This window comes from Lepisma saccharinum, chromosome 2 (genome assembly GCF_977018435.1).
Source record: "Lepisma saccharinum chromosome 2, izLepSacc3.1, whole genome shotgun sequence".
NCBI classification, from domain to species: Eukaryota; Metazoa; Arthropoda; class Insecta; order Zygentoma; family Lepismatidae; genus Lepisma; species Lepisma saccharinum.
In genome coordinates this window covers 143,134,452-143,151,424 of record NC_139230.1, presented here as the reverse complement: position 1 = coordinate 143,151,424, position 16,973 = coordinate 143,134,452, and the positions used below count along the sequence as shown (strand labels likewise).

The window sequence follows — 16,973 nt, the reverse complement described above, 5'->3', positions numbered from 1 at the left end:
AAGAAAGAAACAAAGAAGGAAAGAAGAAAGGAAAGAAAGAAAAATGGAAGAATGAAAGAATGAAACAAGGAATGAAAGAAAGGAAAAAGGGAAGAAAGAAAGAAGGAATTATGGAAGAAGGAAAGAAAGAAGGAAAGAAAGAAGGAAATAAAGAAAAAGGGAAAAAATAAAGATAGAAGAAATGAATGAAAGATGGAAACAAAAAAGGAAAGAAGAAATGAAAGAAAAAGAGAAGAATGAAAGATCTGTGAATTCTTTGCTTCCTTCAGCGACAGTCTACGGATCTGATCCCTGTTTTCACTCAAAATATGTTTTCACTTTGGACAATATTAACAAACCTATCCCGAGAAGGCCCTCAGCCGCACAAATGATCCCGAGGTCTTCGAGACACGCGTGGGGGGCAAGTTGAACCGTTCCCAGTATCGCTAGGAAGAGTAACTGACAAGAAAAGACAAGAAAGTTTGGCCTCCTTCGTTTTTCAACACTGGACTTTCGGTCTGCGGCAGGGAAGTCGTTTTCGATAATCAGTTTAGAATTCCTTCTAGAGCATTCAAGCGAATCATTGTGCTGTTTCCATTAGCTTTTGCCTGGTTTTCGATTGATTAATTTGTTTAACTTTACTTCGCTTTTCTGCCACTTTTGGCTAATCGCGAAGATGAGGATGTGTGATGGTATGATGAAATTGATATAGGGACGCTCACCAAGAACACCCATGCCCAGGCCGGAATTCGATCCTCGGGAACCTCATGTCGTAGCATCCTGTGCTAATCACTCCGCCACGTAGACCGGCGCTTTTATCTGGATATGTACAATAGAAAATAGGCTTACGTAGCTATGAAACTATCACAAATATCTATACTACGACCCAGTAGTCTGTTGAGCGACGGTAGAGAAAGGAAGAAAGAGAGTGACCGGAGAAGAGCAGTGCGCGCTGCTGCAAAAGGCTGGTACTTGCAGTCACGTTGCCACCTCGTGCCATCTCGTGCATTCATATTGGCCGAGCCCTCTATAGTCACTACTTGAGCAAATAATGGGTGTAAGGGGCGACCTTTCAATAGACACCCAAATGTCAACCTCCATTCCACGTAGGATACCCTGGACTGCACTTTGCTGACTAGCGAGGCTCTGGCGTCTGGACTCACAGCCAGTAAAATCCTCCGCGAGGTCCTTGTTGTGTGCTGTCCTTGTGTGTTTCTGATTGGTTTTTCACCCTTCTCATCTTATCACAATTCATCCTTATCTTCGCGATTAGCCAAAAGTGGCAGAAAAGCTAAGTAAAATAAATCAAACCAATCAATTGCGCAATCGTTCGCTTGCAGCACAAACTCCTCGAAAGCAAACTACACGAATACCCGGGTTCGATTTCCGGTAAGGGTGATCTAAGGTCACAATCTTTCCAGCTTTGTCTCCGAATTTAGCGGCTCTGGGGCTCGCCCAGCCTAAAAAAAAAAATGGGTAACTTGGGACAACCTAGGGTGGGGGGTAAAGGCGGCCGGAGCGTGGTACGGATCACATCACCTCCAAAATGGCCAAGATCGAATAAATGCGTAAGGCCCTATCCCCACGCCCCCTTATATATGCCTCGTGGCAAGGTTCAAAGTGCACGAGGAAGTTTTTCCTAATTTACCTGTATAGAAGTCTTGATCAGCATGTCTTTTCCGCACGTGTTTTGCAGAACTTGGCGTACATTATCAGCTACATTTTTCTCCTTTGGTGAAAGCCTACTTCCGTCATCGCACCATTTTGGATGGTGAGTAAGCTGGTAAAGTGCGCAGATCTAGTGCCAATGTAACGAAGTTGGCAACAATGGTTGTTACATTCACGAGAAATAACGCGTCTCCCTGTTCATAAACCATAGGAATGTCGCATGCCAATACGTCATTTCCTTCCAATTTTGCAGTAACGGCCTCCGTACACTGTACGGTGGGGTTTGAGAGGTGTTGACCGTTCTGATATTTTAAAGTTTCTTTTTTTAAGTCTACTTTATGCAGAGAAAGGCTAATCTGGACTGGGCCTACAGCTTAAAGTGGGATCTGAACCACAATGAGCTTCCACCGAGTAATATCAAACCCGAGACCCCTTGACTACTAAACGACAGAGTTTTAATGAATTGATTATGAATGCACTGTAGGAGCTTGTGAGATATAAATATAGATTCCCAGCAATAATGTCAATAATGCTCCAGCGTGATCTTATGTTTAATGCACATGCATTTTTAAAACATATTCGTTTTGATAAACAATGGCGACTCGTGGTTCGGAGTGTTGGTGGTCGCAATGAAAAGAAAATTGAAATTGGTATGCATACGAAAAAGCAACCACAATATTTTAAAGGAGGAGTGAGTTCAACTGTTGAACAAGTATTTTTTGAACCATGATATGGGTAGTAGGAATATGAAGCGAAATAATATTGGGTTATTTTCTTCAAGAAAATGGGTCCCAAGTGGAGTAGGGTTGTATCCCCCATGTATACATATGCACACACACACACACACACACACACACACACACACACACACACACACACACACACACACATACCCTGAAGACGGAGGCAGATTCAGCCTCCGAAACGTAGGTAAATATCTTTAAAAAATAACAGTGGTTAAAAGTCCAAAAACTAGAATGAATAAATCACCACTGATTAGCTGCAAAGAAGAATATATATATATATATATATATATATATATATATATATATATATATATATATATATATATATATATATATATATATATATATATATATATATATATATACACACACACACACACACACACACACACACACATATATATATATATATATATATACAGGGTGATTCTAAAGGTATAGTACAAACGAAAACCACAGATACCTCCCATGAAATAGAGACGAAAGTTCCCCTTCCACTTTGCCGAGAGATGCCTCCGTGAGGAGCTAGACAACGCCGAAAACGTGTGAAAATGAACTTCACACCTCTGTACAGCCAGTACCAGTGAAGATAGAAAGGCGGAACAAACGAAGTCAAAAGGAACACCAAAGTCGCCCATCCGAAAAACATTAGGCGGCAGCTGCGCAACGCATGCGCATGGGGTTCCACAAAGGAAATAGGAGTGTCCCGCAAGACAAGTGAAGGGAAAGGGTAGCGATCGACAACGGTAGGGAGAAAAGAAGCTATGAAGCATGAAGTAACAATTGCACAGCGGGAAACAAACACATGCAGCGCGTGGGGAGTCCCCAAACACAGTGGGGAGACACCGCAGCAAGAACAAAGCACGGTTTAACAAAATAGAAATTGAACCGGACGGGGAATGGTACCTGCCAAGGAGACAACAAATGCGAACGAGGGATTCCCCGTAGCAGCACCGAGGTCGTGCGCCAGCAGGACAAAACACAGCAACTACGGGCACAGGAGGTTTATTGCCACGCAAAGGTGCACTTACAGATAGGAATAGTACGTAGTACGTAGTCGTACCCCGGACTGACGTTGTTACAAAAGTTGCTCAAATTGACGACCACCACATTCAATGCAGGCATTGCAGCGTCGCAGGAAATTCTGGCGAACCCTATCAAAAATCCCTGGCATGGTACACACCTCGGCCGATGCTGCAAGTATCCGCGCTACCAATGTTTCCTTGTCAGGCACCGGGGTCTCGTAGACGAGTGTTTTCACATGGCCCCACAAGAAGAAATCCATTGGTGTGAGGTCATTCGAACGGGCGGGCCAGGGGACGGGGCCCTCTCTGCCGATCCTACGCTGTGGGTAGGTACGGTGCAAAAAGGGTTCGCACTGTGCCATCAAAATGTGCAGGCGCTCCATCCAATTGAAACCACATACGATGTCGCACGTTGAGGGGTACATCTTCTAGCAGCTCTGGAAGGACTGATGCAAGAAAGGTGCGATAGAGGCGGCCATTTAAACGTGATGGCAGCAGGTATGGACCGATAATCTGTTCATCGATGATACCTGCCCAGATATTCACTGCAAACTGGGTCTGATGGTGCACCTCAACTGCTGCATGTGGATTTTCATAATCCCACACATGGCTGTTTCGGCAATTGAAGATGCCCTCACGGGTGAATGTTGCCTCGTCCGTGAAAAGCACATGGCGCAAAAAACGTGGATCGTCGGTACAAAACTGCAACAGTCGTTGACAGAATTCCACACGTCGTGGGTAATCCCCAGCCTGCAACGCGTGGACTCGCTATGGATGATAGGGATACAGCAGATCATCATGAAGGACACGCCACACTGTCGACTGTGATACTCCCACTGCACGTGCAATGCTACGGGTGCTAGTGGACGGTATGTCGTCCACGCGAGCAAGTACGTCCTCCTCGACCGCCGCGGTGCGCACATGTCTTGGGTGACCGACATGATGGCCTGCACGTAACACACCCGATTCACCAAGGTTACGGTGCACGTTCGAAAACAACCTGCTGTCGGGTTGTCGCCTCTCCGGATACCGTCCGCGATAAAGGCGTGCAGCTGCTCGGCCATTGCCATCTGCAAGGCCGTAGACAAAATGCATGTCCCTCAGTTCTACAAATGTGTAGCGTTCCATGGTACGGTGAGGATAGTGCCAATTATGGAATACTGTACTGCAGTGCGCAGGTGGCACACACACACACACTGGTCACAACGGCTTCGAAACAACGTACTCAATTGTCGTACGTCAAGCACACCACCACCGCACCGGCTCTTTCACTGACACGCTCCCTGACGCTGCACTTCCAATCAGCCCACACGTCCGCACGGCGCTGTGGTACAATCAGCTGACGTTCCTGAGCCACCCGTGCCTGTGCTCTTCACTACCTGACCACTGCCGTCAGGTGGGGCCATGTACTCTGGGGCCTTGTCATCGTGGAACACATGTAGCGTCCTTCATTCTTGCCCCATTCACCCACAACACGTACTTCGTCCGTCTTGCTTGAGCCGACGGGGAGCACTACGTACGATCGTGTGGTGTTTGTGTACACCAATGTAGGGTAACCCAGCAGTTGAACAGACGTGCATACCCCCACGTAGCTTCATTACACGATTGTCCCACGCAGTTTATCTGTCCAGCCTTGCTCGGACGGGTCTCACACCCACGCGGCAGTGTGCGGCTGCGGTGGTGTGAGGCCACGCTTGGTTTCGGAGCGGAAGGCTGCGGCCGAGGAGGGACTCGAGTTGTTCGGCTGGGGTTGCGCTCGGAAGCAAGCAGCCGCGTCAGGTCTGGGAACGGTGGACGTGGTGATCGGGATGGAAACATTCCGACCTCGTCCATTAGTGTCGTCCACTGTACGGAGTGGTGGGGTCCGTACGACACTCCAGCAGCCTTTCGCCCGCTCCCACCCAGCGATGTGCCTCCGGCTTCATTTCTAAGAGGCTGATTGGGCCCCATCACGACGTTTGTTACAACGTCAGTACGGGGTACGTGGTCCTATCTGTACGTGCACCTTTCAACCTCCTGTGCCCGTAGTTCTCTTTTGTTGCACCGTGCTTTGTTCTTGCTGCGGTGTCTCCCCACTGTGTTTTGGGGACTCCCCTTGCGCTGAACCGCCAGCGCCGCCATTTCTGCCCCGAACCATGTACGCGTCTGTTGCCTGTCGAGTGTCACGGACCACTTTGCTTGCATTCTCGGTGTGTTTTTACATCCTACGTCGTCCTCCCGTGGTTCTGCAACCCCGCACTACTATTCTCGACTGCACTGCTTCAGTCATGGTGTTTGTTTCCCGCTGTGCAATTGTTACTTCATGCTTCATAGCTTCTTTTCTCCCTACCGTTGTCGATCGCTACCCTTTCCCTTCACTTGTCTTGCGGGACACTCCTATTTCCTTTGTGGAACCCCATGCGCATGCGTTGCGCAGCTGCCGCCTAATGTTTTTCGGATGGGCGACTTTGGTGTTCCTTTTGACTTCGTTTGTTCCGCCTTTCTATCTTCACTGGTACTGGCTGTACAGAGGTGTGAAGTTCATTTTCACACGTTTTCGGCGTTGTCTAGCTCCTCACGGAGGCATCTCTCGGCAAAGTGGAAGGGGAACTTTCGTCTCTATTTCATGGGAGGTATCTGTGGTTTTCGTTTGTACTATACCTTTAGAATCACCCTGTATACATACACACACACACACACATATATATATATATATATATATATATATATATATATATATAGAGAGAGAGAGAGAGAGAGAGAGAGAGAGAGAGAGAGAGAGAGAGAGAGAGAGAGTGAGAGAGAGATTATGTTTATTGAGATTGTTTGTTTTGTTTATTAAACATAATAAATACGGCTGAAGTTACTAAAGATGGCATAATTGATTCGAATACAGGTGGTGACTCTGGTATACATATTTCCTTTGTTTTTCCTCTTATACTTGGCGTAATTCTCTCAACAAAATCTGATTTTTTTCCCACAATATTGTCGTAAGCTTGTTTCTTGCAGAGAGCATATAGTGGTGGCCTTGAGAATGATCCCCATCTGGCTAGACGACGCGTCCAAGAGGTCAAGCCTCATAAATCTTGCAAATAGTAGGCACGTATCTAGAAATACGTTTATTTCTGGAGAGGTCCTCGCACATTAACAAAGTTTCTCACATAAAATAATAATAATCATAATATATTTTATTAAAACATGATATTCCTAATGATACTTTTATTATTAATATAGGTTATTATTTTTATTATTATTATTACGTGAATAGGCAAAAATATAGTGTAATAGATTCATGGCACACATTCATATCTCGTTCTATCTAGTTATGAGCAATAGAGAAATGTCGTAATAACAACTTTTCTACAAAGGAAATTATTTTTCAATAGAAAAATGTAATTTCAACATTGAAGTTCCTGGTTATAATGTGTTTTTATGAATTAATTTTCGCGGATTCTATCAGTACAAAATTGATCCACATCAGTTGAATAATTTTTATGTAGTGAACTCCACATTATACTACAAATAGTAAATATGTATTTCTTGCTTATTTACTTTTCATATCGACTGCAATTTCGAGGGAGGGTGGACCATCTGGACTCCTGTCTAAATAGATCCTTGAGAACAAGCTCCATATAATTCAGGGGTGTCCAATCTTCAGGAACTACCTGAGAAATCGGTCACGGACCACATTAAATTATATTGCAATTATACTCTCAAAATAAAGTTACAGGTTTTATAAGCAAAAAAACGGGCCACATAGAAAGTTGTGGTGGGCTGGGAGTGACCATGGTCCGTACTTTGATTCGTTCTTATAAGACCTTGAATGTCAAAGGGGAAACCGCAACCAGTTGTCCGTAGAGTGAGTTGACAAAGTGTGTTTCATTTCTACCAGACGAGAGTTGGCAACATTGCAGTTTACTGTGAACAGGCGTCCTCTATGCATCCAACTCACAACTTGGGAGGTGAGCATCTTGTTCGCAAAGTTTCTAGTGCATGAAAAATAGAGCATCTTGTTCACGAAGTTTCTAGTGTAAGACAAATAGAGCATCTTGTTCACAAAGTTTCTAGTGCATGAAAAATAGAGCATCTTGTTCACGAAGTTTTAAGACAAATAGAGCATCTTGTTCACGAAGTTTCTAGTGTAAGACAAATAAAGCATCTTGTTCACGAAGTTTCTAGTTTAAGACAAATAGAACATCTTGTTCACGAAGTTTCTAGTGTAAGACAATAGAGCATCTTGTTCACGAAGTTTCTAGTGTAAGACAATAGAGCATCTTGTTCACGAAGTTTCTAGTTTAAGACAAATAGAACATCTTGTTCACGAAGTTTCTAGTGTAAGACAATAGAGCATATTGTTCACGAAGTTTCTAGTGTAAGACAAATAGAGCATCTTGTTCACGAAGTTTCTAGTGTAAGACAAATAGAGCATCTTGTTCACGAAGTTTCTAGTGTAAGACAAATAGAGCATCTTGCTTGCAAAGTTTCTAGTGTAAGACAAATAGAGCACCTTGTTCACGAAGTTTCTAGTGTAAGACAAATAGAGCATCTTGTTCACGAAGTTTCTAGTGTAAGACAAATAGAGCATCTTGCTTGCAAAGTTTCTAGTGTAAGACAAATAGAGCACCTTGTTCACGAAGTTTCTAGTGTAAGACAAATAGAGCATCTTGTTCACGAAGTTTCTAGTGTAAGACAAATAGAGTATCTTGTTCACGAAGTTTCTAGTGTAAGACAAATAGAGCATCTTGTTCACGAAGTTTCTAGTCTAAGACAAATAGAGCACCTTGTTCACGAAGTTTCTAGTGTAAGGCAAATATAGCATCATGTTTACGAAGTTTCTAGTGTATAACGAATAGAGCATCTTGTTTGCGAAGTTCAAGTGTATATATATATTTTTTTTTGTTTCAAGTCTACTTTTAGGCACAGGTAGGCTAATTGAAACTGGGCCTACAGTTTAAAGTGGGTTCCGAACAACTATGTGCATCCACCGGGTATCGAACCCGGGTGTCTTTAATTATAAAGCAACCACCATCGGGGAGGCGCGTTCTTTTTCAATTGTCAACTGACCTCGCGCACGTAGTCAACTCACCCCATATACGAGGTGAATTGACAATATTGACTTACTTCCTAAAAACAAGCAATAAGTATACAAGTTTTAGGAGCATGGTAAAATAAAAATTCATAGTGGTCGAGGAGACTACAGGTATTGTCCGTAACATTTCGTCCATGATAGATATAACTTTTTAAGACCTGCAAAAATTAAAAAATATAAATATCATCAACTCATCCCGGTTTCCCCTACTTTGTTTTTGAAATTTTTATATGTAGGAATTTCAAATGGTTGTGATTCATTCTATTCATAGATCACAACAAATCTCTGGAAACTCAAATTTAGGACGACAGACATTAGCAAGGAGATATACACGAAATAGTTTGAACATATAAATAAAGTCAACTTCTTAGTTACAAAGTTTTATCATACTGGATTATTTGTTTTAAATTTTTATGTTTTATCCTTATTCTGAAAGGATATAAACTAGTATTTAGTGATGATTTGTAAAAAAAGAAGGACAAAGTTCTACCTTGCATATTCCACCGTGCCATTAAGGTACAGGGTCTCTCAAAAGTCTTAGGACAGCGACATTTGATACTAGCTGATGCAGGAAAAGAAATGCTTGATATGGTACAATAGAAATATGGTTAGAAAATACGTTTACATAATATTGTAGAAAGAAATTTAGGCAAATAAATATGTATGAAATTTGATCATGGTAGCTACAGGTAGCACTTCTTTTCTTGTTCACACCTTACTTTCATTCAAATGGAGTTTCTCTTGTTCATAGCGCTTTGAAACTCTTGGAAACAAGTTTCAGTTACTGACTATTAACACAAGTACAAAATAAAGTCATCCAATACCCAAAATGCTAGGTTAGAGAAGGCTAGTCATGAATCGAAGATCTTGTGCACACTATTAGAAGTAACGTGAAGATGTTATTATTTATTTCTTTGGTTCTTTGTCATATCAAGTATGATTTTGTACATCCCACCTCGGAAAAAGTGCACTTTGGCTGTAAATCGATATGGCAATACTTTAGTCACAGGAGTGTTAACTCGACCACAAGTCTCATGTTTCAAGTTCTTAAATAAGGAATTAAATTATTTATAAATAATAGATATTTTCAGTCACCATATTTTGCTACGATCTTTGCTATCTTACTCGGTAATGGATATTACTGATTGCAGCCATTCTTGCTATTCAAGCTGAGACCATCCTCGTCCATGTACGTAATTAATAGAGGCATGCATATTTCGTTTTTGACGAAAACACGAAATGCAAAATAACACATTGTAATGTTAATTTTTCATGTTTCTGAAAGGTGTAACGTGCATTTTCCTACCCAGTTTTGTCACGAAATGATGCGAAATGAACTGCAAAATGCGAAATAAACTCTTAAACACGAAATGTTGAGTTTATTTACAGATGCGACACTTTCTGAAGTCACAATTATCCTGTGAGTTATGCAATTCACGGAAAAATTGATTAATGCTGTTGTAAATATTTGAGAAGCAAAAATGGACCCCTTTATACAGGAATAAACTTCATATTCTGGTAACGACATAAATGTGCTATTAGAAGAAATATGTTTATTTTGTGTACTCGCTAAACTTTGGTCGGACGCAGTGCTCTCAGTTTCCGGGCTTCGAACTGTGACTGTGGACTTCCTTGATGGTGAAACTGGGTTTTTGTTGTTCGAGACATGTCTTCCCGAAGCTGAATTGTAAATTCCACGCTGTCTTGGATTTTTTTTTTTTCCGGGTGAAGTTGTACTGTATCTGGAATTCGATGTTTCGGAACTCGTTCTCCAGGAATGCTTATGCTGACAAGGGAAACGAAATGGATGCAGTGCTCGTTTCCTCTTGTTGTTTCTGAACCTCCTGACCTGGTTATTTGCCGAAGAAAGGTTTTCCCTTTTCCTTCTTCTTATGTCCGTTTGTCTGTCCGTCCGGGTAGTATGAAAGATCTGGTTTCCTCTGCATCTTTTTTCATATGGCCTCTGAACGACGTTTCTTGAGAAATATGGTTGATTTTCCTGCCATGTTGTTCGTCTTTTGTTGAAGCTTCCGTCTGGACGGGCTCCCCGAGGTGTGTTGTTGTCCGATATCGCATGTGTTGCCATAGGTAATTTTGGTTCACGTACTTGTTCTGTCATACGGCATCCTGGTTGATGTAGTATGACCTGTGATTTCGAACATCCTGGCAGGTGTATTATTATTCCCAGCCTCTTCATGGCCTCATCCTAGAAATGTGTCCATGCTGCTGGTTTGATATATTCCATCGCTAGATTGAGGCTTTCCTCTAGAGCTTCATAATAATATGCAATGTAGCGTAGGTTGAGAATGAGCATTAATGGGGTAATCGCAGTGTCTCTTGTAGCCAGTCACGAGCAGCACCTTGTACTACGAACGGTAAGAAATCCTTTCTTTTTTTACCATTCCATTGTAACTTGTCGGCCCAAAGATCATAATTCCTAAAAAAATGTTCCAATCTCATATTGGCAGTTAGCAAACAATGTTGGCGGGTTTCCACTATTGTGATTCGCCATTTCTCTAAGTGTCCTAACTTTAAGTCTCTAAATGCACTACAAATATAAATATGCACACACTACTTATATCTACAAAAGTATACGAAAGAAGAGTAAATATTTGGGTAAATATTCTTGCAAAGTGGACTATCTCTGTGTTAAAATTTGTTTTCTGATTTCGTTTTTCCAGTTTGTGGGGTGTTCAACTTTAACTGAATACGTTTTATTTCTCGCTCTACTTTTATTTCTTTAGGTGGTGATTTATTCCACTGGCTTTTCGTATTTAAGCTTGGTTTTATAATTGTATTATGTTACGTTACGTTAATAGTAGCACTTACTTTTTGTTTAAACTACTGTATTATAAAGAAATCTATCTCTTCCTATCTACGTTACTCTGCTCGCTATCGGGTTTGAACCCAGGCGTCACGAGCTATATTCTACCGGGTGTCAACCCAGGCGCCATCCACCACGTTACGAGCTATATTGTACAGGGTGTTAACCACGGAGCCATCCACCACGTTACGAGCTAAGGTTCTGTCCAAGGGCTGGTCCTTCGAGACACAATTGGGGGCGTTAAAATCTTAGTCGTACCGGATTTCACCCTCTGTATTAGAGGGTAGGACCCGTTGACCAACGGGCGACGAGTCAGAGGTAGAGCAGTTAAATTAAAGAAACACTATATTTAAGTGACTGAGTTTATTGTTTGTAAAGCACTCCAATATATTATTAAGAGGGAGAAGTTAGGGGAGAAGGATTAGCACCATAAAGGGGCAGATACTTATCTCCGGATCGCCTGGACGCTGGAATAGTCGGCTGGGCGCTGGTTTCGCTGGCTGGCCTGAGGCATCTCGCCTCTGGACAGGCCTCGGCTTGGACCCCACGGCTTCTGGACGGCCCTGTAGACGATTCTGCCGTCCGGCACTGTCGCGATCTTCGCGACCGATCTTCATCCTTGGCTTCTCCTCCTGAGGCAGGTTGTCAACCCCATTTATAGTGCTCTCGGGAGTTGGGAAATGCTTAGGATAGGTTTTCCGGGTATAGCCGGTAACGATATCCACATTTTTGTCATTTTATAGCTTTTTCACCGCTATAACAGCGAAATTTTATTTTATTTACCGCTTTTGAACCAGAAATTGACTCACTTTTTGTACCGAAATTTTGCTTTTTATTTACCAAAAAATATGTGCCTCTTGTAATTAACAATTCGGACTATTCACAATATATCGTTTAAAAATGAAGAAACCATTCTAGTCTTAAATGCCTGCGTCCAGGAATTTCGTAAAGATTGAGTGAGGAACGAGAATTCAGTAAACGTCGATCGATAAAGTTGAGACTTATTTAAGGAATTACCATTATTCTGAAATATACTTACAGTTCCTGAAAACAGGAAGTGCTGGGGGGTCCACTGAAGAAACTTTTAACCCTCTCTGATGTAGTTTTTCTCGCAAAACGTCATCTGGAAAAAAGAAGAAGTAGAAATATACAATATTAAATGCAATTTCTTCATTGGTAACTTCTCTACAAGCAATCAGCAATCATTTTTAACAGCTTATGCGAATTTATTATACAATGTTCCAAGAATGCGAAAAACAAATTATTTAATTTGGTAAATTATTAAACCGATTTTGTTGAGAATTGATTTGGTATATTTTCCTTCGCCTTTCTGCCACTTTTGGCTAATCGCGAAGATGAGGATGAGCGATAATATGATTAAATTAATGAAGGGACACGCACACAGAACACTTATGTCCAGGCTGGGATCTAATCCCAGAGACCCGAGATCTCTGCCGTCGTAGGTTTGCTTTTCAAACAATACGTAGGTGTACTCCGAAGCAATGTACTGTTTGATAAGATGTGTAACTTGGCCATTCGGCGCAAAATACAGTTTATAAAGAATACATGAAAATGTCATAATTTTAACCACATTCTTCCTTGGCAATAAAGCATAAAACGTAAAAGACGTTTTAAAGTGATAAGAAATGCAATAAAATAAAGTGCAATAAGAAATGCATTGTTTGGCAATTCTTACTTTATCTTGAAGGTGAAGAAACATATTATCCTTTGCATATTGCAGCCTAATTAATCTTCAAATAATTAGTTTATCCACTCATAAGATGTTTGTGGAAATAAACTGACTACAGAATTATAGTGTGATATACTACATTATGTGAGTAACATTGGCTAAAAGCCGCCTCCGTTGCGGAGTGGATAGCACAGCGCGCTGCGACGTCAGCTGTTCCGCGTTCCAATCCCAGGAAGGGCATGGGTGTTTGTTAGTGTTCCTTCATCAATTTTATCGCATCATCACTCATCCTCATCTTGGCAATTAGCCAAAGTGGCAGAAATGCGAAGTAAAGTAAACCAAATCAATCGATTAATCAAACATTGGCTAAAAATATGCAGGCATGAATTTTAATAACATGATTACATTATGAATACAGATGAAATAGGTTTGCTTGAAATTATTATTTTTCTGTAAATCTTCCTGTGGGAAAATTTAGTGAAGCGAGTTAAGTGCGAAATCTCAAATTACAAGATGAATAAGCGCGAAAGCAATGCTGACGAGCAAGAAAATGCTGTGTAAAAGTGGAAAGTGGAAAGAAACTTGTGAATGAGCGAACATAATAGAGACTCATATACCTGCATGTGTGAACCACACTTTTTAAATCCTTGCCTGGCGAAAGGTGGTGTTTATCGAGTGTCACTAAAACCGTAGCCGCATCTGGAGGTTGGCTCCACGGTCATCGAGTCTCAATTCGCTGGACAAGTGTTCGCACGCGCAGTAACTCTCTCCCTCCACGATCCAAAGTAGTCCACGCCTCCACGGCTATTATTTCTTTGGCATGTGAAGGAGTCTTCAACGCCTCCAAAAGAAGATTGGCAAAAATAACTTCAACGCATTGGCTGATTTACATCCATAAAAAATTGCGGTAAAGTATGCGAGCCTAATTTGCGCGGTTATTGGTTTGAGCTTATTTCAGAGATACATTTTGATTTCTCACTTCTTTCAATACAAGGCTATTTTTCTGTTATTCTACCATTTCGCCTTCCTGGAGGTATATGCGCCATTTAACCCTCACCCGTGATTCGAACCCAAGGCCACTAAATCCCCTCACTTACCAGCACGCTAAGAGTTGGACCATTGAGGCTCCATTTTCTCTCCTCCTCTCGTCCCTCTAACTTACGTCCCTTCTATTTGCTTGCTTGAGTTTTAAAGTCCACTTTATGCATACTTAGGCTAATCGGGACTGAACCTGTAGTTGAAAGCGGGATCCGAACCACCATGTGCGTCTACCGGGTATCGAAAGCGGGACTCTTTCATTACAAGGCGATGATGTTACCACTACGCCATCGGAGAGGTAATTTCTCCCCTTAGAATTAGTTCAGCTTCAGTAGATTGATCAGTATTTGATAATAAGTTCCATCAGAGGAAAGTATGGCTTGTTTTGTTATTATACTTTGTCCCGGGAATTTGTGGAGCAAGGCCGCCCATAACGGTAGAGAAGGGCAGAAAGGGAGTGTGCGGAGCGAAGCAGTACAGGCTGTTGTTAACAGCTGGTAGCTACAGCTGCATTCTCGTCTCGCGCGTTCATTGGTCGGAGCTCTCTCGAGTCAGTATTTGCGGAGAGACTTCTTTACGTTCGCTTACTACAGAGATTCCCGGGATAGAGTATAGTTTTTAGTGCCATCATTTAATTTAAATAACCAGACACACACACGCAAGAATGTTATAATTCATCATTTTTATCAAATATTCATCTCTTTTATGAAAGCTGGGTTTCAATTCAATTCAGTTGATTTTATTCTTGGCCGAGGTGCACCAAATGCTGACCTACCACCTAATTAATTTTGAAAGGGGTTTGTGAGCAACATCAATATCTCCCTTATTTTCTTACACTTTTCACGTGTTTTCTTGCCAGCATTTTCATTTGCTTATAGAAACATTTCCCACTGGTTTCTAAGTGTTTGCTACGTATCACTGAACATGTATCAGGGCAATCAAAAAAGTATGCTTCCATTTAGTGGAGTATTCGATTCAATCCCTCTCCTAGTTACGAAGGTTCTGGGTTCGAGTCCGGACCACTACTGATAAGTCAAATGAGGGTCAGAACTGATCTACCTTTTTGTTATTTAAACAACAAAACAACCTGTCAAAATATTTATTTGCCTTACCTGAAAATTTCTCAAGTAGGTCATTCCGGTGAGCTGGAGGCTGGACCCAGACAATTTCAAAATGGGATTGATTCCACCCTCTCCCACCTACGACGACGCTAGTGCTAAGTACAGTACTATCACGTGGCTTGTTAGTATCTACGTGTAATGAAAGCTTCATTAAACCAACTTTGGGTTGGGACTGGGATGTTAGCCTCACCAAAGGTGAGCCCAAGGGTAGTTTCATACGAAAAATTAAAGGAAACACACTGGAAAAGCGATTGTGGAGACTCGCCTATTGGGGAGTCTTGTCCAAAAGGTGAACTTCCTAACCTTGAATCGGGACGAGTTTCCTTACCCTGGCTTAGGGAGTGTACCCGTCTTTTCAGCAGACCTCAGTGGTCAGCACAGCGTGCTACGATGCCAGAGGATCCGGGTTCGAATCCTAGCCTGGGCATGGGTGTTCTTTGAGAGTGTTCCTCCATCAATTTCATCATATTATCACTGATCCTCATCTTCGGGAGTAGCCAAAAGTGGTATAAAAGTGAACAAAAACAAAGCAAATCAAATAAGATAAAACATAACTAAATATCCTCCCTTTACCCCACCAATTACGAAAATCCCAATTGTCTCTGTGTGTGTGTTGGTGTGTGTGTGTTTTCAGGAGATGACTGTGAAAGAGAATAGACAGACATACATTTTCAAGAATGTTTAGGCTGTGACGTAATGACAGGTCTAGTAGCTACATTAAGAATTACACTTCTTGTATGCCATGCGTGTTCCACTTCTTTTCCCGTCAAAACGTGTACATAGTACGTAGGTCTAAATAATTTAAGGGCACGTGTCTCCTCGCTATCCCCTGCTTTCGAAATTTGAGATGTAAAGAAAGAAGACATAAAATTACTTTTGGAGTTTTCTTCCCCTCCATGCAATCAATGCATTTCTTCAGCCATTCCAGGCAAATGCTGGGACTTGTATATTTCGAGTTCGTTAAATAGTAATCTTACGATCTCTCCATCAAATGTCGTAGGTTCGAATTACGGTCAGGGCATGTGTTTCTTCATTCATGTGTTTCGTGAAATCCACATTCATCCTCGGAATGAGATAGAAGGGTATTGTTAAATAGCCGAACAAACCAATTCTCTCCATAAACATATTTCTGTTCCAACACCACCTCTTTCCGATGTCCATTAACACATACAATTATATATACCGAACGAACCTAGCTGCATTATAACAATAATATAATGAATATACAAGTAGCATTATAATTATGTTAATTACGGAAAATCCCTACCCTCTTCACTGTATATAAAACCAAGTTTTGAAATGTCCTTTCTCTAGACTCAAAAATTAAACTCAATGGTACAGTACTTCTTGATGCCAAAGACCTGCTAAGCGGTTTCTAATTGGTCTGAGCCTAGTTAGTGCATCGTGTCCCATTGTCGTTGTTTTCTAGCTTTTGTATTTTATTGTTGTTATTTTATGTCTCTTTTCTGACACTTTTTGCTAATAGCTACGATGAAGACAAGTGATGATTAGATGAAGTTGAAGAAGTCACAAATTACATTCACGATTGATCTTGCTCACGATAGGGACAGATGGAAGGTTTGTGTTGCTGCAGTCATAAATCTTCGGTTTTAAGAAGGCTAGAGAGTTAGTTAGTTACATTCACAAATTACACAAATGCCCCCTCTCGGACTCGAACACGGGAACATCGGCGGCGAGATGGAAAGTCGATCACTTAATATGCCCAGCCATCGAGCCTGGTTTCTGAGGTCTGGTACATATTATTTCTTTCAGGTATCTCTCCAATTGCCCTCACTACTCTCGAACACCGAAAT

The 16,973-nt window shown here is 41.7% G+C and overlaps 1 protein-coding gene across 1 annotated transcript in view; it reads right to left on the bottom strand.

Annotated features, from left to right (window-relative positions):
• LOC145984135 (E3 SUMO-protein ligase PIAS3-like) overlaps nt 1–13,766 on the bottom strand; it is an 84,613-nt gene extending 70,847 nt beyond the window's left edge. Inside the window, exons 1-2 of the mRNA XM_083117577.1 lie at nt 13,618–13,766; nt 12,350–12,433 (exon numbers count right to left, since the gene is read on the bottom strand). The gene's annotated coding sequence lies outside the window, so the exon portion shown is untranslated. The remainder of the gene's footprint in view (nt 1–12,349; nt 12,434–13,617) is intronic.
• Between the last annotated feature and the right edge of the window lie 3,207 nt (nt 13,767–16,973).